This window comes from Halichoerus grypus, chromosome 2, assembly GCF_964656455.1.
Source record: "Halichoerus grypus chromosome 2, mHalGry1.hap1.1, whole genome shotgun sequence".
Classification (NCBI taxonomy): Eukaryota; Metazoa; Chordata; class Mammalia; order Carnivora; family Phocidae; genus Halichoerus; species Halichoerus grypus.
Window position 1 is genome coordinate 58,586,378 of NC_135713.1, and position 23,205 is coordinate 58,609,582.

Sequence of the window (23,205 nt, forward strand, 5' to 3'; positions counted from 1 at the left end):
TATCCACAGTGGGTCCATGGAAAGGACACCAACACCAGAGCCATTCCGAGGGGCTTGTCTTGATGTGGCTGTCACTCAGCAATTGAATAATTTCTCGGTTACTTAAAACTTCAGGTTTCTTTGAAGAAACCCTTCCCACCTATCCAAGTGTACTAAGCCCTGGCATATAAAATGAGATTTGGTTATTTTGTGAGATAATATAGTTTCATGGAAAGTGATTTGGGATCAGACCAACTGGAATTTTAATCCCATTTCTGTCACTATTTCTAGCTGTTTGACTAGTAAAGGGACAAAAGATCTCTGAGCCTGTTTCCTCATCCGTGAAACTAGGCTAATACCACCTTGTAGGGTGGCAGTGAGGGTTAAAAGGAGGAATGTGAAGTTTCTGGTATAGTGGCTTACATGTGGTATGGTTCTAGTAGACATAGCCAAGAAATCCAGGAGGCAGTTCCCAGCCAGACACAGAAACAGTGTGAAACCTTCCTCCAAGGAACCTCTGCTTTGATCACTTCCCTCCTGCCAGCCCTTTTCTTTGCTCCTCTTTCATCACTGTGTGTCAGAGAAAATGTGATTCATTTATTCATATACTCACAAATAGCTCTGAGAGCCTACTGCATGCCAGGAACTACTCTAGGTACTAGGGCTATAGCAGTGAGCAGAGTCCTGACTGCATGGTGCTTATATTTTAGTGGGGAGATGGACACAGATGCCATAAACAAATGACATACCATCTGAGGGTGATTAGTGCTCTGTAGAAAGATAAAATAGGACAAGGAGATAGGATGGAGGTGATAGAAACCAATTCAATATCAACGACCAGCATGTGATCTTTAAGATCACCTACACACTGCGTGCACGCATGTGTGCGCATGTGCACACACACACACACACACACAGAGTGAGGAGGGTAGATCCCTTATTCTATGAAGTGGGGAGGACATAGCATGAAGATCCTGGGGGTAGGGGATGGAGGAGGCGGGAAAATGGTTGGAATGAGCTGGGCTGCAGAGGGGTTGAGGAATGGAAAGAGAAGGTGCAGGGAGGGGGCTTGCAGTAGGGAGATCAGTGGGGGGGAGAGATAGCAGCTACCACATGGGGAAATGTAAGGGGAAAGTGACAGGGAAGGTGCTGGAGAGCTCTTGGTCGATGTGATACACTCCTGAGCCTCCTCATGAAGCCCTCAGCGAAGATGTGCATGACTCACTGAGGCTCTTGCTGTAGGTGTTTTCTGGGGAGGTGGGCGGGGGATTAGATCTAGGACATGTGGAACCGACCTCTGGGTGAGAGCCAGGCTGGCCCACTGAGCCAATATTTATAGACTTCTTGTTTTCAATAATCCAGACATTGTAAACAAGTGTTACATAGAAAAACCCAAGTCCCTTTCACTATTCCCTAAATTTCAACCTCCAAAAGTGACTAATATTAAAAGTGAAATGTGTATCCTTGTTGATATTTTCCTATAAATACACAAACACTCACAAATGCAGTGTTTAAAAATAAACAGCGGTTTCCTTTTCTTTTTTTTTTTTTAAAGAAGAGATCTGATATCATAATTTCCCAGGAACCAAATCCCAAGAAAGATTACCAGAATATTCTAGTATCAATGCTGCCTACTCAAACTATAGCAATTCTCACAGAAAAGTCTCCCGCTTGCCCCCACTACCACAACCTAACTGTTCCTCACACTCCGCATCTGCCTGCCATTCTCTGCGAAGAAATGGTTTCTCCAGCAGGTGTTTACAGGCAAGATTACATCAAGCTCCCAGTCTAGCCTCCAGTCATTAAATAAGGGAGATTCCCCATCACTTGAGGCCCCATCACCTGAAACACAGTGGGAATAGGGACAAGGAAACTAAATAATTCACCTCTTAGTGTGTTGTGAAAGGGAGAGGAGCGGAGCTTCACATCACCATGGAAATCAAGTTCTGTTTACTAATAGCTTCCTCTATTGGAGTGTGGCAGGTTAGCCTGTAGGATGGTGGCTCTCAACCTTGGCTACACATTGGAATCACCTGGGAGCTGTGCAAATATTGACACCTGGACCCTACTTGCAACAGTCCCATTTCATTAGCTTGTGTTGCAGCCTGGGCATCCCCAGGTAATTCTAATGTGCAGGCAAAGGTTGTGAGCCAGTTCTGGAGGTCAACTGTCCCTGTTCTGGTAAATTAGTCATTATCTGGAGCATCAAGAGTCAGCATAAATGAATTCAGTACTTTGTTTTATTTTAATATTGATATCACATTTAGCTGGGGAAGCAGTCTGCTCGTTTGTCCAGCTTTTAGAAACAATGCATCTCTAGTCCAACTCATTCCCTTTTCTTCAGTTCAATCTTCTTCCTGATGAGAAGGGGCAACACATGGATGTCAAGGGGCCTCTGCTGGCCTCTGTTCTGGAAATGTGACCACACTAGGAGAGTACCTGTGCACAGCAGCCTTCAAAAGGTTCTGGGGTCAACCACCCACTTCCCCAGCTTCCACGCTTTCGCCATCCTTTGCATTCCTGTCTTGGATTTCCTTCAACATGCAGATTTATGAGGCAGGGAATTGATGGGGGTGGCTGGAGTCCAGACTTGGTGTAATCACCGAGAAGAATGAACAAAGTGTACTCCAGGGAGTACCCACAATTCCTGACCATACTTCTGGTGTCATCTCTAATGGTGCTGACTCAGGGACCTTGCCTGCTTTTTCGCCTTCTTCCTTGCTCAGCTTGACCAGAGTCTGTGGCTAATGTTAGGCTGAACCATTCTAGGCAGAGAGTGCTAATCTTTCCTTTGCTTGTGCCGTGCATGGATCTGTATTTGCTTCGTAGCTCACCTCACATCTGTGGGGTGTCCCTGAGGTTGAGAACTGCGGAGGCAGGGGGCCAAGTAGGTGCCAGGTGTGGGGTGGCAGGAACCAGAACAGGGCCTGTGTCACTTCCCTTATTCTTCATTTAGTAGACATGGAATAGAATTGTCAATCCCTTGGGACAAGTTCCCTCCACATTCTTTCCTTGGGAAGATGCCCTTGATCTGGTCTGATTTACATTTTCCTTCTAAGTACTCTGGTACTTGTCCCTGAAGTGGATCCTAGCTGATGCCACCCTGGGTTGTCCCCACTGATGTACCTATCCTCGTGCTCACTGAACAAATCCTTAAGGGCAGGGTATCCAGTGCCTACCACAGCACTTGCCACACAGGAAGGGAATGTATGCAAGGGATGCAACGCTTGTCAGTATCCATATTTCTCCCAACCTAACTGCACACATTAGGTTGTAGCAGACCTAGATCTAAATCCTGCTCTTTATTTCCGGGCTGCCTGACCTTGGGCAAGACACTTCACCTTGCTAAGCCTTGCCTCTCTCATTTCTGGAATGCGGCTAGTGCCGAGATCCACCCTACCATGCACTAATGAGTATTCAGTGGGATAGTGTATGCAAGGTGTTAGTACAGTGTCACTCACAGGCTTATGACTCGATGGATGTTAGTTATCGTGTATTATCATTAGTAGTTCCATTATTATCTATGTGATAATGTTAATTTTATCATCGCCTGCAAATAGGCAAATAAAATACAATGTTGTCAAAACAACTTTAACCATCTAGCCTTAATATTAACTCTGATTAAAAAAAATAAAGTTAAGTGGTTTGTGAAGGGACAGTGCTAGGCAGGAGTAAGCTAATGTGAATCTTAGCCACCAATATACTGGCCTAAATCAGGGAGTTTAATCTCGGGAAGTTCTGATAATTAATAGAAAGAGCACTGGAGAGGGAGTCCATCAGGCGGGCAGCTAAGCAGCGGTCAGGACAACTTGGCAGAGTTTACGGGACTGGCCTGCGCTGTGCAGAGCCCTCGTAATTGGAGGGAGCCGCAGTGTATAAGGACGGTCTGTGGTTCAACATACTGTTGCCATCTCTGAGTGAATGTGTACGTTGCCTACAAGAGGCGACGTACAAATTCTGTGAGTCACAGTAGACATCCTCTCTCCTGCACATTATTAGGTCAAAATTTAAAATCAGCAAAGAAGATCTCAACTCACATGCTGGTGTAGGGAAACTGAATGTCAGCAGGTCCTTCTGATCCTACTGAGCCATCATAGGTGACTAGATTGGTCTAGCTCTCTTTCCCTTCATTTGTGCTCAGTCACCAAGGTCTGACATCCGGAAAGGCAACTAAGCAGAGACGTGTAGATTCTAAAACCACTAGCACCTTTGGACGGCAGCCATTCGAAGATCAGGTCAAGGTTTGGGAGACCACATTAAGAAGCGAATGCTAATGTACGCTAGTTGAGAAGTCAGCGCTTTATCATGTCCTACCTACTTAGCAGTGAAATGGTCTTCATAGCAGAGCAGTGATGAACATCGCAGTTGCGCGGAAGTCATCCTTCATTACTGGGTTATTTCGCTTAGAGTTCCAACCGCTATGTTATGTCTTAAAACTTGTCAAATTGTGCACAGTACACTGACTTCATAGGAGAAAAACGGGTTCTCTAAAAATATAAAAAATCAGACATTTCTGGTAGAGCGCGACATTATAACTCAAAAGTCCTGCAGATAAATAATAATTAGGAATGACATTTACTCAGCAGAGCACGCAGAAAAAAGCATTCTCTATCAGCTACATCCTTAAATGGCGACAGTTTCACGCCTCTCAACACTACTAATAAAAGGCCAAGTCAGATACCCTTTAAGAGGTTAGCAGGAATTTTTTCTTGGGGGAAAAACAACTTTAAGGAAGTATTTTTCTGCTTCCTAAGTATTTTTGCAAATACGAACAAATTAGTTCCCCAGTTGTCTGAAAATGTTCAAAACCACCTGTCTGCCCTTCAGGAGACAGAGAACAACATCAACAGAGTCTGCATCTTGACAATACATCCAGAATCAAACCCAAGAAGCACAGAATGTTTTTTAAGAGACCCAAGAAAGATAACACTGCTGGACATCATTTTACACAGAAGGGAATGCCTGTGACTCCATAACAGAGTTGGGGTCAGGGTGCTGCAAGCGAGGGCCCAGAGTGCAGCATTTAAAAAGGCAACATTAAGGAGCATCACACAAGCTCAGGGCACTTCGCTTGCCACCCCCTAGTCCCAGCTCTGACCTTGCCTGGCAATTTTAGGGGAGGAAACTGAGGCACCAGGAGGTGAAGTGACTTGTTGAAGGTCTCACTGCTAGTCAATAGCAGACCAAGAGCCAAGAGAGGGAAATAGAGCCAATTGCAAGATAATCAAAATGAATAATGATATCTATTCTGTGTGTTTTGGTAAGGGGGCAAAGAGAATCAGCAGGTCTTTATTGTGGTGATTATTGGGCTTCTTTTCTTTATGAATTAGCAAATATTTGGACACCATCATTGGAGAAACCGGTCTGGCTACCTATTCACTATAGGATAGAGCATTTCCCAGACCATGCAAACCTCCAAGGAGGGTGCACTCCAATCTATATAGATTTGGTACACCAACACTGCATCGTTCCCATGAATAATGTATGATCAGAGGATAATAATTAAGATGTGGCAATGCCCACTCACTAAATTAGCCTACATTCTGTGACCTAATCGGTCTTGACAGCTCTTTGCTGTTATCTTCAGCTGGCAGACATCTTTTGAGAGACTGTATATGGCAGTGGTTTAGAGAAGCTGGCAAACTACCTGATTTTGTCAATAAAGTTTTATTGGAACACAGCCATGCCCATCAGTCTACATATTGTTTATGGCTGCTTTCACACTACAGTGGAAGAGTTGGAAGAGCTGCAGCACAGACTTTATGGCCTACAAATCTTAAAAATGTACTCCCTGGTCCTTTAAGAAAAATCTGACACCCCCCCCCGCCCAAAATCTGACCCTTTAAGAACGTGTTTGCTAAGAACTAGACTTGGGTTTGCTTCCTGGATCTGCATTGCTAAGGTGCCTGATCTTAGGTAGATCTTTCTCATCTCCCTAATCTATGGTTTCCTTAAATGTAAAATGGGGATAATAGGACGTCTGCCTCCTGAGGCTATGAGATAATACATGCTTATCTGTGCTCGGCACACAGTAAATGTTCAGTAAATGGCTGATGCTAACAGTAACAGCTGCTGAGTACTTTCTATGTGGCAGACCCTGTTCTAAGCTCTTTATACCAACTCAATACCCACAGCAACCCTATGAGGTAGATATTATAATTATTTTAATTTTTCAGATGAAGAAAGAGTACTTACTATTATTCTTTTATCCCTTCTCCTAAACTCTCTTATATTTACCTCCTACGTGTAACACTTTTGCCCAGCAGTAGCACCTCTACTGGATGCTAATTGGCTCAAGGGCACAATTCTGCTGCACCTCGTTATCCCTCGACATCAAGGGTCTGGGACTTAGTAGGCATTAGGCCTGCCACCATGTCACTGATGGTCATGGACAACATTGAAATGCAATTCTCTTCTCTCACTCGAATGGTAGGCCCTTTCATCCATTCTGCCAGCCTAGTCTCGGTTCTTCATCTTCCAGAACAATTTCTCTTGCCCTTTACAGTGTCGTGGTTGGTGGACATAACCATGGACCTCACCTCCAGGCATGGAGGCGCATAGTGAAAACTCATGGTTAAGGAAAATTCAGAGATCCTGGGAGCCTTTACATTTTGAAACAGCCAGAGGCTCATTCATTTGGCTAACCTTTATTGCATGCCTGTAGATCTCCAACCACAGAGGTCACGCCTGCAGAGGCACACCTGTCCCCCTACCCCTTATAGTCCATTCAAGGAGTATTTACAGAGCTACCCAGAACAGCGGCCACCTTAAACAAGTCTTTGGTTTTAAAAATAAATGGTCTTTTAGGGATCTCCATGCCAAATATTTGTTTTCATATAAAATTAGTAAGATGCTTAAAGTTCTTGTAAGCAAAAACAGCTCTCTGGTAAGTTCCTTGAAGGATATAAGAAATAGGAAAAAAAAAAAGTTACCCTATAGGTAATTTAAAAATAGGAGTTCTTAGCTCCTCCTATGTGCCAGGCACTGAATAAGATACTTTGCTCACTTTAACTTATTTATTCTTTACCACAAACCTGTAAGGTAGAGACCCTCATTTCCCAATTTACAGATGAAAAAAATGGGAGGCTCTGAACATTTAGGTGACTTGGTTAAGGTTAGCTGGTAGAGTCATCTTTTGTTTTTTCCTCCCCCAACCTATATGCCCACATTCCCCTGAGAGTTTTCAAGCTGTCCCTGGGGACTGCTGAGGGTCGGAAGAGGGGTGAGTAGGTGGGTCCCAGGATCCCCATCCCTCTCCTTGGGCAGCACCTTGTTCCACTGTTTTCTGTACTAGCCTTCCACTGATTTTTAGAAAGGGATCTCCTGCTTTTCAAAAGAAAGTAAAAACAGCTTTGGAAAGAGGGCAGGCCTTTATTAAATGCCAACTGTGTGCCAGACTCCAATCCAGTGAATCTCAACTGGGAGTGATTTTGCACCCCAGGGAAAATTTTGCATTGTCTGGAAACATTTTTGGTTTTCACAACTTTGGAGTTGCTACTGGCATCTAGTGGGTAGAGGCCAAGGCTCCTGCTGATCCTATAATGCACAAGACAGCTCCTCTTACTCCAACAAAGAATTATCCAATCCCAAATATCAGTAGTGCTAAGGATGAGGAACCCTGATCCATGCTTAGTCTAAGTATTCAGAGGTGAGCAGAAAGAGATGGAGAACCTGTCCTCGTGGACTTGCGGTTCAGCAGAGTAGGCAGGTATTAATCAGGTCACCCACAATTGAGTTTTTCATTAAAAACTGAAGAAGTGCTCTGAAGGGAAAGCATGCAGTACAGGGAGAGGACATGAAAGGGAGAGGAGCCCTTGTCTGGGAGGTCAAGGGAGGCTGAGGTTTGAAGGCTACAGAGGGAAGGTAGAGTGAGAATGTTCTAGACATTGGTCACTGCAGGTGCAAAGGCCCTGTGGAGCAAGGGCAAGTGGCTATTTGAAGACCCTTGGGCTAGAATGGACTGTGCAAGGGGTGTGGTGCATGATGATGAGGGAAGGAAGAATCAGACCAAGCAGAACCCTGGGCCACCTTAAGGATTCTGGACTTTATCTTAAGAGCTATGTATACCACTGAAGTCTTCAGCATGACATGACATGATTCTGTTTGGGCTGGAAAAGATCACTCTGATTATTGTGTGGAAAACAGACTGGAGGGATAAGAGTGGCCACAGGAAACTAGCAGACATTTCATACCACGCTTTCTCCAGGTAGAGGGATGGGATGGGGAAAGGTCCCTCCAGAAGAGAGCCCCACTTCTCCAGGCCTGCCTGTGTCAGCTTATGCTTAACAGCAGGGTCGCTGTGCAACAGGGACTCTGTTGCCCATAAATGTCAAGCCCTATCTTTTCTCCCAATTTAAAAATATGCTCCACTCGAAAATAAAACTCCACCATATCATTTGGGCTTCACATCTGTTCTGCAGTTGCAAAATAACAATTTCACTGCTGCTCTTCGTGGGGATGGAGGAAGTTCGCATGAGACGGATGTGGGGCCTGTCTCTTAATTTCTTTCTTTCTTTATTGACCTTTTCCAAGGTGTTAGAAAGCAGATTCGCTCATTAAGATGTTGACACCTGAGAAAGTCTGTAGTATATCTTATTTATGGCAGTGTGCGTATGGGTGGTGGAGAAGAGAGTGAAAAAATCAATTGTCAAGGCAAGAAAAACACTATTTTCCTTGGTCTATTCTCTCTCCCCAGTGATTTCTGCCTACTCTGAACCATGGGAGAGTATCCATGCCTCTCCCATGGTCTAATTAACTTAGAGGGAGACTGGGTGGGAGGGAAAAATCTAAAAATGCAAGAAACATGGGTCTGTGGGGCTGGCACAATTCATTTCTGATTAGCAACAGTTCATGCACTCACCCATGAACCACACAGATGTTCAAGTGGGATGTCTTGAGGTATCAGGCAATTATCATAAATCTGAACTTGTTTGTAAGCATCTATTTCCATATTTTACAGGAAACTGTAATTTTCCTTCCCAAGTTCTCCCTCTGCTGAGGAGGAGGAATTTTTCCCCAAGACGGGACCAATTCCACTGACTGAAGCTTTTATGCATTGAGGATATGAGGTGGGCAGGCTCTGACCTTGGCCCTGTAAGGGATACAGGGAAAAAGAAGATAGTCCCTGACCTTTACATAACGGAGACACAGGGCTCAGGAACCAGTCAAACCACCAATCAACCTACTGGAAGCTTACCTATCTCTAATGCTCCCAAGACCTGGTGTGAGCTCTTCCTCCATCATTGACCATGACGGCTGATCTCTCCGAGTATAGGTTTGCTTACTCAGCTGAAGTACAAGGATAATAACACTTTCTTCACAATATTGTTAGGATTAAGTGAGACACTATATGTAAAATACCTAGCAAATCATATACGTACAACAAACGTTGTTAATATCAGTAGCCCCCCCGCCAAAAGAAGAATAAATGTAGGAATGTTCCAGGATGAGCTGGAGAGCCTTCACAGCTTTGAATGCCCCTTGAAGCTTCTCTATTCCATGAAATGGGGGGTAATATAGAGTCTTCCCCCCACCCAGATCAAATGTCCCTGCTCTGTAATATACCTGTGTGAAGTTGAGTTTCAGCTTTGGAGAATGCCTCAGGAATGTGAATTAGATGAATAGATTTTAAAATATTCATTGGTGCATTCCCTTTTGGGGAAAACCATGACTTCTGGATTAGATTTCTCCTTCCAGATAAGCAGCAGCTCTCTGTAGGGTTGGTCCCATCCTCAGATCCTGCCCCATGGACAGGGCAATATTGAGATTCTAAACTTGTGGTCTGTGGGCCAAATTCAGCACATGGATATGATTTCTTGGTCCAAATACTTTTTTAAAAATGTGAACTAGAGTGCTTGCTTCAGCAGCACATATACTAAACTGTGAATTACATGCTAATATTTAAATTCTGGGAGTTTTCACATAAACAAAGACATACCTATGGCTTCTCTTAAGTGAAAAATGAGGCACAGAGATAAAATGACACACCAAAGTCCTTGACGGAGGACCCTGATTTTATGCAGCCTAGAAAGCTGGTGAGCCCTGACTCCCTGATATTCTACCTGCATGGAGAGGTGTCCGAAAGGTAAGGACAGTGATATGGCCAGCACCTTAGAGCAAAGCAGACTGTTCCTTCAAGGCAGGCAGGGCATGTTCTGCTGAGCAAGAAGGATTATCAGAAATAGAGCATGGCAGTAGTAGCCTTGTCCTGCCCCAGTTACAAGCAGCAGGCAATGACCCTAAGAGTAGGGCTGGGGGGGGATATGGAGGTTTGGAGAAAGGGAGAGCAAACAAGCATGTGTAGTGAGGACCAACCGGGCTTTGGAATCCCCCAGCCCTCCATGGAATCCCAACTCTAGCCTTACAAAGTGCTAGATCCAAGTGATCTTGGGAGAGCATTTCACCAGCCTGAGCCTCAGTCTCCTCATCTGCGAGATGGGGACAATGATACCCGCGTTGCAATGGTTGAGAGGATTACATGAGCAAACAGGTTTATAAAAGCACTGGGTAGCTATCATTAACACTAGCACCCTTGCCCGTTCTGAGCAGCTTTAAGAGCAGCTGGCAGTATTGGCTATGTTGATGCAGAAGCTGAGCGATTGCAGTAGGAAGAAGTCTCCCTCCTCAGTCAGCCCAATGGGCTCCATTCACTTGGAACACTTCACTTCTCAGCTGTCTCGTCTCATTGGCCTGTCCCCATCTGCCAAATGTTCTTTTTTTTTTTTTTTTCCTTTTAGACCTCCTCTCTGGGGTCTGTCTCCCCTGAGAATGGCTGGCAGATAACTCTAGGAGGATTTAGATCCTTATTACAACTTAGAGTTTCTTCTTGACACCACTAAGACTAAAGAGCATTCGCATTCGTGGAGACCCTCCATTCCCAGATTTGAGAACACAATGTAGTTCCTTTCTCTTCCTCTTGATCTGGGAAGAATCCTTTGGCATGGTTCAGACAGTGTGGGTTTAAAACTAAACAGCCCTGGCTCTGCCACTTACTAGCTGTGTGGTTTTGGGAAAGTCACTTCACCTCTCTGGGACTATTATCATCCGTACAGTGGGTCAATGCCATTGCGGGTACATAATGAGTGGCAGCTCCCTTCCCTCCTCTGATTAGAGGAGACATATCATTTTGTGCAGAAAGATCAGGAGGGGAGAATAGGACACATTTGAACTCTGGGTCTTAGAGTGAAAAATTAGTGGGAATAACCTCGACTGCAATGAAAATAAAACAGGGCCCTTAATTGAGCTGCTGCTCTGTGCCCAGATGGTGCTAAGCATTTTGTGTGTCATGCCTCAATTGATCCTACTACGAGTTCTTTCCAAGTTAGGGAGGTATTATTGTCCCCATTTCAAAGGTGAGAAAATCAAGGCTCAGAGAAGTGAAGTAGGTTGCCTGGGCCCTCAGTTAATGACTGGCTGGGCTGTGTCAGCAGATTTGCAGCAGCCTCATTATGTGTCCACTAAGAAGGAGTAGAAAGGACAGTGGGTGTGCCCCTCCCACTTGAAAATCACTCATTCTTCCAGCCTGTAGAATACTTCTTCCCTCTGGAAGTATTAGCCCCAAGATTTTTTTCCAGCACCTCTGGTTTTTGCTTATTATTTTGATTTTTCTAAGGCCTTGGTCCTTTGTGTGGCCTGATTTTTTTTCCTGGCTTTGAGCTCCAAGACTTGTCCATACTTGCATGAGAGTCACCCAGAATATTGATGTGGTTCTTTTCCAGAAAGATGAACATCCCCCACATTGCTGGCTCCAGGAAGACACGCAGGCCAGGCCAGGCAGGCTCCATGCCCTCCCTTCCCTGCTGCCCACCTTCCTTTCACAAACCATCAGCTGAATGAGGCTCTTCAGAGCCAAATCTGTGTTTACCCAAGAGGCCCAGATTATTCCACAGGTGATCTCAGCAGCAATAATTGTGAGGAAGGTAAAATTTAGCAGTCTTTCTGCCCTTGAGGGAGAAAGAGACCCAAGCTTCAGGTCCCTTGAAGAGAAGGGCAGGCCTCCAGCTCCTAGGATCATTCTGGAAGGCAGCAGTGAGTGGAGTAGTGTTCCCACCCAGCCTGGTGCATCAGGAGGCAGGAATCTGAGGGATGAGATGTGTTAGCTCTACTAGTTGGGTGATTGAGGGGGATTAGTCACAGGAAGTCCCAGAGGTCTCTCCCAGGAGCTATGTTTAGCACCTTTATCTTTATCTTTATCAAGTATATCATTAGCTGGTTTTCCTATCTGGAGGAAAGTGCAAGAGAATTTTAGAAATTGGCCTGTAGCACATCTCCTGTGTTGGGCCTCAGATGAGCAGAAACCCAGCAAAGCACTGCAAAGAGCCAGGCATCCCAGCTCACTCTCAACTAGGGGCATTGTCATTCATTCACGCATTAGTTCACACATCCATTCACTTCATTCCACAAATCTGCTGAGGACTTGCTATACATCAGACACTACTTCAAGGAATAAAACAGGCTGGTTTCTGCTCTCATGGAGCTCCATTCTAGTGGGGTGGGGAGAGACAATAAATGAGCAAACCAAATAGGGAAAATAATTTCATGTGATCATGAGTGCTCTGAAAATCACACAAGAGGTGTTTGTCATAGACAACGTCAGATTTGAGGGAAGGTAATAGAGATTGAGTGGGCAGCCCGGACCTCACTATAGAGAGGGTCTTTGGGGTGGGACCTATCTATTGAGCTGGAGCCAGCTATGCAGAGATCTGGGGGCACGGCACTCCAGGCAGAGGGAAGAGCATAGGCAAAGGCCCTGAGTCAGGAAGGAGTTCAGCCATGTTGGAGGGTCAAGGACGAAGGCCAGAGGGGGCAGCAGTGGAGTGTTGAGTACACTAATACTGGAACATGTATGATGTTCCTGGTACAGTTCTAACGTTTTATATGCAACATCCACTTCATTCTCACATAGCTCCACTGGGTTCCTGTGATTGTTCCCATGTAGAACTGCAGAACCTGAAGTCAGAGAGATTACGCAGACTTCCAAGGTCACACACCAAATGAGTGAGAGAGCCAGGATGTTAACCTGGGCGGTCTGATAGCAGACCCCATATTTCTAACTGGCACATTACACAATACAGTCACTGTGAACCCACTTGAATTAATGAACTGAGCCAAGATTAGGAGGAAGAGGTGTATCTTGGAATAGGATGGAGCATTTTCCAAGGGGAAAAAGGAAGGAACTGGCATTCATTGATGGTGCCCAGGCTGAGTGCCAAGCACTGGGCTACCTGCTATCTCCTCATCCATTACCCTCACCACAACCCTCCAAGGCAGACTTCATTAGCCCCTTTTTACAGATGGCAAAGCAGGGCTCAAGGAGGTGATGCATCGTGCCCAGGACCACTCAACTAATTCATGATTGTCCTGATTAGGATTCAGGTCTGTCCACCCTGGAACCTGGGCTTATCCAACCCTCCATATTAAACTGTCTCCTTTTTGTTTCATTATTTCTTATTTCCCCCCTCTAAAAGTGGAGATGAAGATTTCCAACTATGATAAAACCTTAACAATAAGTGCATTTGTTGTAGGGGGAGGGAAAGACCAGCTGTTTAGCGTGCATGCATTGTTCTTCATATAGCCTGTGCTCTGGAGGAGAGGAACAGGAATGGGCCCTTCTGTGTCATAGTGCCTGCTAGATTGGCATGAGCACACAAGCATTCCATAAATAAAAAATAAATGCCACACCATGCAGCATTCTGAAAAGCTATGCCCCAGGGGGCAGGAGGTGGTCATTGAATTGCTAGGAGCAGGGTTGGTAGGTGCCATTTCTGTCCCCCTTAGACCTTTCCCCCTGGGGCTGACCCCACTCTTGGGAGACCCAGAGAGTTCCTCTTGTAAGGCACCAAGAGAGGAACCAGGTCCCCACTGGATAGCACACCTGATTTACTTTCTGGTTCAAATTCTAGGTGTGAAAAGTCCATCAGACAGCTTCTTTTATTCATTCCCCTAACAGAGAGTCATTTGTCTGTTATGGCCTGGGCTCTGGGGAAAATGTGAATAATAGTAAAGATAAGCTCCCCAGTCATGTGGAGATTACGTTTTGATAGGGGAATTCAGAATGCTTTTTTTTTAAAATAAAAGGTAAACAAATAAACCTGTACATAAATTAATTTCATATTGTGATAAGTGCTATAAAGAAGATAAAGTAGGCTAATGTTACAGAGAGAGACAGGGTGGAGAAGGGAGAATGATTATTTTCACCTTTCTCTATTTTTTCATACCTACCCATCCATGATCTACATCATCTATCTATCTAATTAACTATCTATCTATCTATCTATCTACACACACACACATGCAGACACATACATTTATGTATTATTTTTAGGTCTCTCCTTCTCTCTGTCCCTCCATTCCTTCTCCCCTACCTTATTCCTTCCTTCCACAGATAATTTTGGCCACCCCCTCAGGGCCAGACCCTCAGGGCGGTTTGTGATTCCTGTGCTGACCAGGAGCTCCCCAAGGACCAGCACCTGGTTACTCCCCCGTGTCTCCCACGTACCAAAAGCACTGTTCAGCATAAGGCAGGAGTGACAAGCGTTGGTTAAGTTACCAAATTAAAAGAATATCCCATACTGTGTTTACATTCATCCAGTCCCAGAAGTTTAAGAGAAGCCACTGAGTGCCCCCCCTACTTCAGAACCACTGTGTTTTCTAACAGAGAGGATTGTTATTCAGTGAAAATCAGAGCATGCGGATAAAGGTGAATAGCTCTGTGATACAGCTCCCATGGCATTGTTTTGAATGTAAACACAAAAGTCCAAGGCTGTTCCATTCATGCATCAGTTCCCCAGATGATTAATTCGATTTTAGAAATATTTGCTGAATGCGTACTATGAGTAAAATGTGACAGGGAATCACTGAGGATACAATTCTTGCCTTCCTGTTACTTGTACTTCTCAAGAGGGAGATTGAGACAAGGCAGATTCCAACATGGGCAGAATTCTAGACACAGGTGCCTGGGAAACCTCATGGAGACCCCCAAAAGGAGAGAATTCATTCCACATGTCATCATGCTGCATGAAGGGATGGTTTCTTAAATGTTTCTTGAAAGAGATAGCAACCAGTAGCCCAGTTCAGTTGAAGGGCAGGAGAATCAGTCAAGGAAAAGTGGGAAATAACTTGGAAAGGTGGCTGGAGACTGAAACTCCAGATAGCATGTGCACTTGACTCGGAGGTGGTACTAACTGGGTGGGGGGGGGAGTGTGGTGTCTTTTTAATGACGGGGGTGACAAGGAATGGAACGCTATGATCAGGTTAGAATTTGATTTCTTTGGGCCATGGCCCCCAAAGCAAACAACATGTTCACTGTGATCTTTAAAATAAATTACAGAGATTGAAAGGGAGGAGAGTAGGAGAGATTCTGAGTGTACACAGAGGTGTAACTTTTCAGAGTTCATTTAATTAAAGGAGCCAATGGAGCAGGGTATCACCCTGTCATTTAAGACTTCTTGATAAAAAAGTCAAAGGTCTCATTTTTGAAGTCAGGAATGCAAATAGACTCTGGAACACACATTCATCCTCATTATCAGTTAGCAAGTAAGCCTCCTTTTTCGATTTTCTCTTAGAGTGAATACTGGTTTAGATTGTCCTCTGGCAGAATTGCACATTCACAAGGAGAAATGAAAGTCACAGGGGAGGAGGGTCTGTCCCTTCAGGGACCACCGATATTGTTCACTAGCAGATCTGGTGCCCTCCATTCTGAAGAATGCTTGGGCTCCACCCAAACCAAATCCTCTAGCCCATCTTGCAATGTTCTCAGTAGATGGCGGCACCCTTCTTGCCCTCTGTGTGTTGTGGTATCATGAAATGAAGCAGGAACGATTCTGGACGGTGACTGAAAGCTTGGCCTCTGGAGCCAGCCTGTCTGGATTCCAACCCCACAGCTGCTATTGTCTAGCTCTGAGCCTTTGGGGGATGTTATTCACCTTTCTGGGCCTCAATTTCCTTCCTCATAGGGCTTTTAGGATTAAGTGCACTGACATAGGCAAAGAGCTTAGGCGATGTCTGGCGTGTACGAAGAGCTCAATAAATATTAGTATTATCTCAGCACCATGGCCTTTTCAGACTTTCAAACAACAGAAGCTTTCAGAGGACAAATCTGGGCAAACGGGAGCGGAGAAAGCTCTGTGACCAGGATTGAGAAGCTTGAGTTTGGGGGCACATGATACATAACTCTGTCTTATGGCAGAGGAATCATTCACTGAGGTTACATGTTTCTATTTCAGTGTTGGTTCTTGCACCTGGATTCTGCTGTGGATTTTCCATATGACAGCAAGCCTCGGGTGTGCTATTTTCACCTATGAACCATTTTGTCTGGTTGTGTGTTTTTCTGGGTGCTTTGTCATTATTCCCTATAACAGTGACATTCTGTCACAGCATTATTTGATCTCTTACGATTGGCTGGAGTATTAGGATCAGAGCCCATCCTGGCCTCTGTATAACCACCAGCATAGGCAGACTCCTTGCCTGATCTGAGCTTCAGGGTCCTGCTGTGTAGGCTGAGCCTATTGGACTGGAGGTCAAACACTGGCAGCCCATGGGGTGACTGGCCCACAGTGTTTTCATTGTCCCTCATGGTGCTGGCCCACTCAAAGTTACAAAATTAATTCTGAGTGAGACAGGAACATATAACATTTGGGAGGTTTCAGGTGATCGTCAAGTTTTCTAGCTGCCGAGAAGTTAGACTAGCTGGCTTGACAGGGCTTGCCTGACATGGTGATGATTGGCGAAAGCCAATGAGAGATGCCTGCTTTAGATGAACATAGTCCCCACCATTCCCTCATGCCTCCCTAACTGCTCTCATTTATCATGACTCTTGCAGGGATAGAGTAGAAATAAGAGGGAAGGGGAGTGTTTATTATACTCATTTCTTTACAAACAATGGGAAGACTTTGTGTCTTACCAACCCTAGCATGGACAGTATTATAGGCCCTTCTGGCTCACATTCTTTGAGTCTCTTGTTTGTTCCATGGTCATTCCTTCCAAAGCTGCAAATGTGGCCCCATATGGAGAGGAGTTCTTAATGCTCCCACATAAGATGACAAATGGCAGATTTGGGACTTGAATCCAGATATTATGGACAAAAATTTAGAGCTCTTTCCCCCTCCCTCACTTAGACTTCTTAATTAGGAACATTTGGCTAACTCAACTAGAAAGGCTACCATGTGCGCCCTGCTCTGCACTGGGGACTCAGAGATGGCTTGGGTGGAGCATCTACCTCAGCATCTCACCCTGTGCAATACAGTGCATTCATCAGTCGTTCAACAGATAGTTGTCAATAGAAATCAAGCTCTTGGATATTAAGAATAGCATGATCATGAAGGCCCAGACTATCACACACACATACACACACACACACACACAGAGATATATATACACCAAGCTCTGTGCTCTTCCACACACTGAATGAGGTAGGTGCTATCACTATAACCATTTTACAGATGATGAAACTAAGAAACAGAAAAGTTAAGTACCTTGCCCAAGATCACACAGCCAAGAAGCATGCACCAGAACCAGAGCCCCTAACTCTCAGACTTCCTACTCTTCAGCACAATGTTATCTTGACCATCTCTCAGCCAGGAAGTCACTTCTTTTGCACAGATGACATTGTCGGTGTCATTGTTAAATATTCCTATCTTTGCAACATGTGAAAGAGAGCCTTGTAGTTTAAGTTACCCAAACCCCATGAGTTTCTCCTACTATTTCAGAGAGATAGAAGCTTTTCTTTGCTCCTGAACTGTGACTATGAAAATAAAAGAAAAAAAAAATCCACCAGAGGTCTAAAATCTCTCATTTTTTTCAAACAAAAGATTCACTGTAACAGAGCTTTTCTGCATGCAACACTGGGATGAGACCCTGTTCATATTCTACTAGCCTCCTCATTTGACAGCTTACTGGGTACCTACTGTGTGCTTGATGCTCTGTGGACACTGGCTATGCAGAAAGCATGACCCTGTCCAATGCAGCACGTAATTCAGTCTATGGCCTGATTCTCTCTTCTGGATAATTCCAACTATGATTCCCCCTTAAGCAAAGGACAGAGAAGCAGCAGTGAGTCAGATTTGTACCACTAGTCTAATGCAGGTGCCCTGTTCTTCTTAAAGCTCCCCACAGGTGGGATCTGAGCCAGCTGAGCCCAGAAACCTCCCAGGCTGAGAAGGTAGTGTGATATTTCAGCACATGAGACCATGCAGGAGTAGACAAACCTGATGTGTTAGCCAAAGAAACTTTGCAAAGTGGTGAAAAGCTTTTCTTCATCCCATGGATACATATCAGGGCTCTGGTCAGCCTTGCCCTTGGAATTTTGACATGCCTAGTAAGGCATTGTCATCACCTTTTCCATCCTGGGAGTTGTCACATATAGAAAGGGAAGCCAGAATAAATAAGTGAGGAAGGAATGGGCAGATGGATAGATATCTAAGTAGATATTTAAATATATAGCAAAAGTCTGGAAGGATGCCCACCAAACTGTTAATGGTGGGAGGGGGGTCAAAGAGAGAGAGAAAAAGAGGAGTAGGTTGGTTGTGGGAAAGGGAGGGCTTCACTTTTTATTCACGATACTTATTAATGGAATTACTTGAACAATACACATATATTCCTATTATAAAAGAGAGTTTGGGTTTTGGAATAAGACCAGAGTATAAATCCTAGCTTTCACTGCTTCTAAGAGCTATGTGACCCTGGGCAAATTATTTCAAGCCTCTAAACTCCAAATCCCTTGTTTATAAGATGAGGTTTATTGTGAGGATTGAATGAGATTAAGTACTGTATAAAATACTGATGGAGCTGTCAATGGCTATCAGCTCTTTTTTAAAAAACAGTATTTTTTGCATTACTATTAGCATGCAGGTGGGGCTGAGAGTGAGCTAGCAAGGAGACGTGGAAGGCAGAGGAACACCACAGGGAGACAGCAGCAGCAGGGCTGAGCAAGAGATGGAGGCTTTCGAAGCCACGTAAATTGCACTCCTAATTTGTAGAGCTGTGCCAGCATTTCTTTTCTCCTCTGGAAACACCCAGGGTCACCAGGCATCTTGTGCAATGGAGTGGCTCTGAGCATGGGCCTGGCCTAGTTGGTTTCCCGCCCGAGCTGTGCTGATAACCACCCAGTGTCCTTGGAAAGGTTACTTACCCCTGCTTCAGTTTCCTTGCCTACAACATGGGAATAGTTCCTAACTCAAAGATGGTCTCAAGGATTCAATGAGCTAATACATGCAAAAGGTTCAGAAACACAGGTTGGCACAGAGTAAGTGCTTAATAAATATTAGTTCTTCTAGTACTAGCGCAGTTTTAAGATTTTCAAAGGCTCTAGGCATTCTTATTTTTGGAGATGTTACTTCACATCTTCTCAGACACAGTGAAAGTTACCCGCATTCCACGTTAATATTTTTTGTGGTAAAATATTTAAAAGGGATTTCTTTTTTGTTATGATTTGGCTGTTGAAAGCATTTGGCTGTGAGTAACTCATGGCTATAAGCCCTCAGCAATCACCAGGCATATTTGAAAATTCTCTCAAATTGAGAAATCCTAAGGAACAAATTGTTTTTAAATATAATGAATTTTTTTATGAATACCCAACTTAACAATGGTATTTACGTAATGTTGCATTACATAGGCATTTAATTAAACTCTTGTTCATTTTGATTTTGCAATTTTCCTTTTGTATTTTGAAGCCAAAAAAATTTTTTTTCAGGCCTAGGTCAAGGTAATTGTGACAAGCTGTCAACTAGTGGCCAGAAACAGCCTTCTTACCTCCCTGCCCACAGCTGCGGCTCAGCAGTCAGATGGGACTTAGCTTCAGAAGGGACCCATGGGTTCATCTATTCCTGTTCTCCCATTTCATGAATGGGGAAATTGAGGTCCAAGGAGGGGAGTGACTTGCCCAAAAGATAGTTGATTCCCCAAATGCAGAGTCCTGGACCTTCCCAAACTTGGTTTTTTTTTACACATCTTCAAGGGGGTGGCTCCCAAAGTCAAGGGGACTGACTACATGAGTGGTCAAGTTTGCTGATGCCTGGAAAGGCTCAGATGCACATGTGTGCAACCCAATGACTAAATCAATAGTGACTTGAACCATCAGCCAGGGAAGTGTCCATGAAATACGAGCAGGAATTTTCACCAGTTGTTAGAACTTAGCAGGGGCATTAGAAATCAATTGCAGATGGTGCCTCCTGTGACTGGCAAATCTCTAAGAGGGGAGCTGGAGCGAGTGGAAGGGTGATTGCAGACCCCCACCGGCCGAGAGCAAACCTGGGCAGAGCTAAGCACTTTTGTGCCCCCTCCCTGAGCCTTGCAGAGATTCAGAAATGATGGAAATCTGGGGAGCTGCATTGTCATTCCCAGAGGAGGTGAGATTGCCAGGTTTTTCATCTACTTAGGGCTCAAAGTGGTCCTGGAGGAGAGGAAGGGGAAATACCCCTGCCTAGGACCACTGGGAACAGAAGGTCATTTGGACAGTGCCAGGGCATGCTCAGAGAGTGATGTGTCTTTCTTTCCAGTAGGAGGGTTCTGGGATCCAAAACTTAACTGAGCATATTCAATAAATGTGTAAAAAAGGATGGGAGGGAGACTGCCTTTGCACTCTTCTTTAGTGGACAGATTCAGCCAGGAGACCTTGCTGTAAAATCCTGGTTAAACAAAGTCTATTTACAAACAGTGTATTTACAAACAGCTATTGTGCAAAGGCTTCAGAGATTCAGTTCCTCTTCATGTCTCAGGGCCAAGGTGGTCTTGCCTGGATCTGGTCAAGTCCAAGCAAGGCAGATGTACTTTGGGCAACTACTGTGCCTCCACCTGGGCTGTGAGGGTCCTAAGAAAGAACAAGACATGGCTCTGAACCTTGGGGAAGCAAAGATTTAGGTGAGGGTAAGGAGACTCAGATCTGCAAAGGGCAGGGAACTAGGTTGGGATCTGGAGTCTGGATGGTCTTCCCAGTTTTGCCACAAATTTGCTGCATGTTTTTGGTCAAGTCATTTTAGTTCCCAGAGCCTCAACTTCCTCCTCTGTCCTGCGAGGGCAGGATTTGATGACCCCTACAATCCATCCTAGTTGAACGGGTGCTATGTTACATGGCAGAAATTACAGTTGCTGCTCTAAGTGTCTCCAAGAAAAGGTTTCTCAGAGGTGGACTGGATGTGTGGGAACAGCTAGAACAGAATTAAGAAGAGGGTTCAACCACAAGTGATGTTGTTAATCCAAGAGACTGCCCCAGATCTCACAGGAGTCCTCAACACAAGGCTATGACCCACCTCGGATCCACCCTCTTCCTTCAGGTCCCTCTCTCTTGAATTGTATTAGAACTCAAAGAGCATGGAAGTTACCTTCAGGATCTCAGATAGGATGCAGGTTAGAATTAAGGAAGGGCTTCTAGACAAATGCTTTAAGAGGTATAAGCATTTAACCAAACAAGGAGAAAGGCGTCATCTCCCTTTTAAAAGCCTTAAGATGCTGGGCACAGGTATATTTTGCATTCCTGAAAAGCTGTGTGCTAAGAAAATGCATAGAATCAATCCCATTTAAAATGCACCAGGAGTACTTACTATTTAAAGGCACTGGAATGCCCTTAAATTCACCTGTTTGTAAATACAGACTTTGTTTAACCAGGTTTTTAAAGTGAGTTTCCCAGAGTGAATCTCTCTGGCAAAGAAGAGTGCAAATGCAGTCTTCCTCAGAGATAGAGAAATGGATTCAATTCATTCTCAAGATTTCTTTCAGAAATGCAAGCACTCAATAAATAGTGGTGAATAAATGAATGAGTGAAAATGGGCACCATCAGTCCTAGTTGGCTGTGTGACCGTTAGCCAGTCACTTAACTACTCTGAGCCCCAGTTTCTACATCCATATCACGGGGAGATAGTATGAGTTTCTACCTCGTGGGATCGCTGTGAGGATTAAATGAGACCAGAGATAGAAAGCACTTAACACATTGCCTGACATATAAGGACTTGACCAGTGTTAGCTATTACTATTATTTCTGTGTAATGCTAATGCTTATTTTGTCCTTTCCACAGCCCTGTGAGGTTAATACCCCTGCCTAGGACCACTGGGGACAGAAGATCATTTGGACAGTGCCAGGGCATGCTCAGAGAGTGATGTGTCTTTCTTTCCAGTAGGAGGGTTCTGGGATCCAAAACTTAACTGAGCATATTCAATAAATGTGTAAAAAAGGATGGGAGGGAGACTGCCTTTGCACTCTTCTTTAGTGGACCCCATCCCCACTGGGCAGATGAGAAAACTGAGGCTCAGAGGTGTCAGGTGCCTGCCCAAGGTCACAGGTGGATCTGGGACTCTTTCTACTGCTGAACAGTCAGTGAATGAAAACATCGGGACATCCTTCCTACTAATGGAACAGCAGAGGCAATGCACTAGGAAGGCTCAGGAACACATGGGCCTCCTTCTGGGTTTTCCAGACTCCCAGAGTGGCCTGGTTTGGTGGAGTGAAGAGCTTTGATCTTCCCAGGTTCCTGATCTGTTCACGGCCCTGTTAGCTCTAGGGTTGGTTGGGTTCCAGTTAGTGCCACTGTTCCTCCTCACCCTCTTAACCACCCCTGCTGGAGGGCATTTATGATTTCCTTAAACAAGCCTGCTTACAGAGACACACTGAGCTCAGCAGTGGAAGGGGAGGTTTCTACTGCAAAGTCCACCCTGAGCAAGCATGGTGCCAGGAGAGGCCCTGCCAGCTCACCTCAACCAAGACACGGATGTACTGCGCTCTTGAAAATGAAAGCAGCACAGGCACATTTAAAATTCGTTTGGTGGACCTCACACTAGTCAGAATGTCTAAAATTAACAAGTCAGGAAATGACAGATGTTGGCGGGGATACGGAGAAAGGGGAACCCTCCTACACTGTTGGTGGGAATGCAAGCTGGTGCAACCACTCTGGAAAACAGTATGGAGGTTCCTCAAAAAGTTGAAAATAGAGCTACCATACGACCCAGCAATTGTACTGGGTATTTACTCCAAAGATACAAATGTAGGGATCCGAAGGGGTACGTGCACCCCGATGTTTATAGCAGCAATGTCCACAATAGCCAAACTGTGGAAAGAGCCAAGATGTCCATCGACAGATGAATGGATAAAGAAGATGTGGTATATATATACAATGGAATATTATGCAGCCATCAGAAGGAATGAGATCTTGCCATTTGCAATGACGTGGATGGAACTGGAGGGCATTATGCTGAGCGAAATAAGTCAATCAGAGAAAGACATGTATCATATGACCTCACTGA

The 23,205-nt window shown here is 44.7% G+C and overlaps 1 protein-coding gene and 1 long non-coding RNA gene across 4 annotated transcripts in view; one reads left to right on the top strand and one right to left on the bottom strand.

Moving 5' to 3' along the window:
* The window catches only part of DOCK2 (dedicator of cytokinesis 2), a 404,152-nt gene that overhangs the window by 265,968 nt on the left and 114,979 nt on the right, over window positions 1-23,205 (top strand). The gene's annotated exons all lie outside the window — the stretch shown is intronic.
* Window positions 1-23,205, bottom strand: part of LOC144381091 (uncharacterized) — a 95,547-nt gene that overhangs the window by 50,760 nt on the left and 21,582 nt on the right. The window contains exon 2 of the long non-coding RNA XR_013445612.1: window positions 4,294-4,466. This is a non-coding gene — a long non-coding RNA (uncharacterized LOC144381091). The remainder of the gene's footprint in view (window positions 1-4,293; window positions 4,467-23,205) is intronic.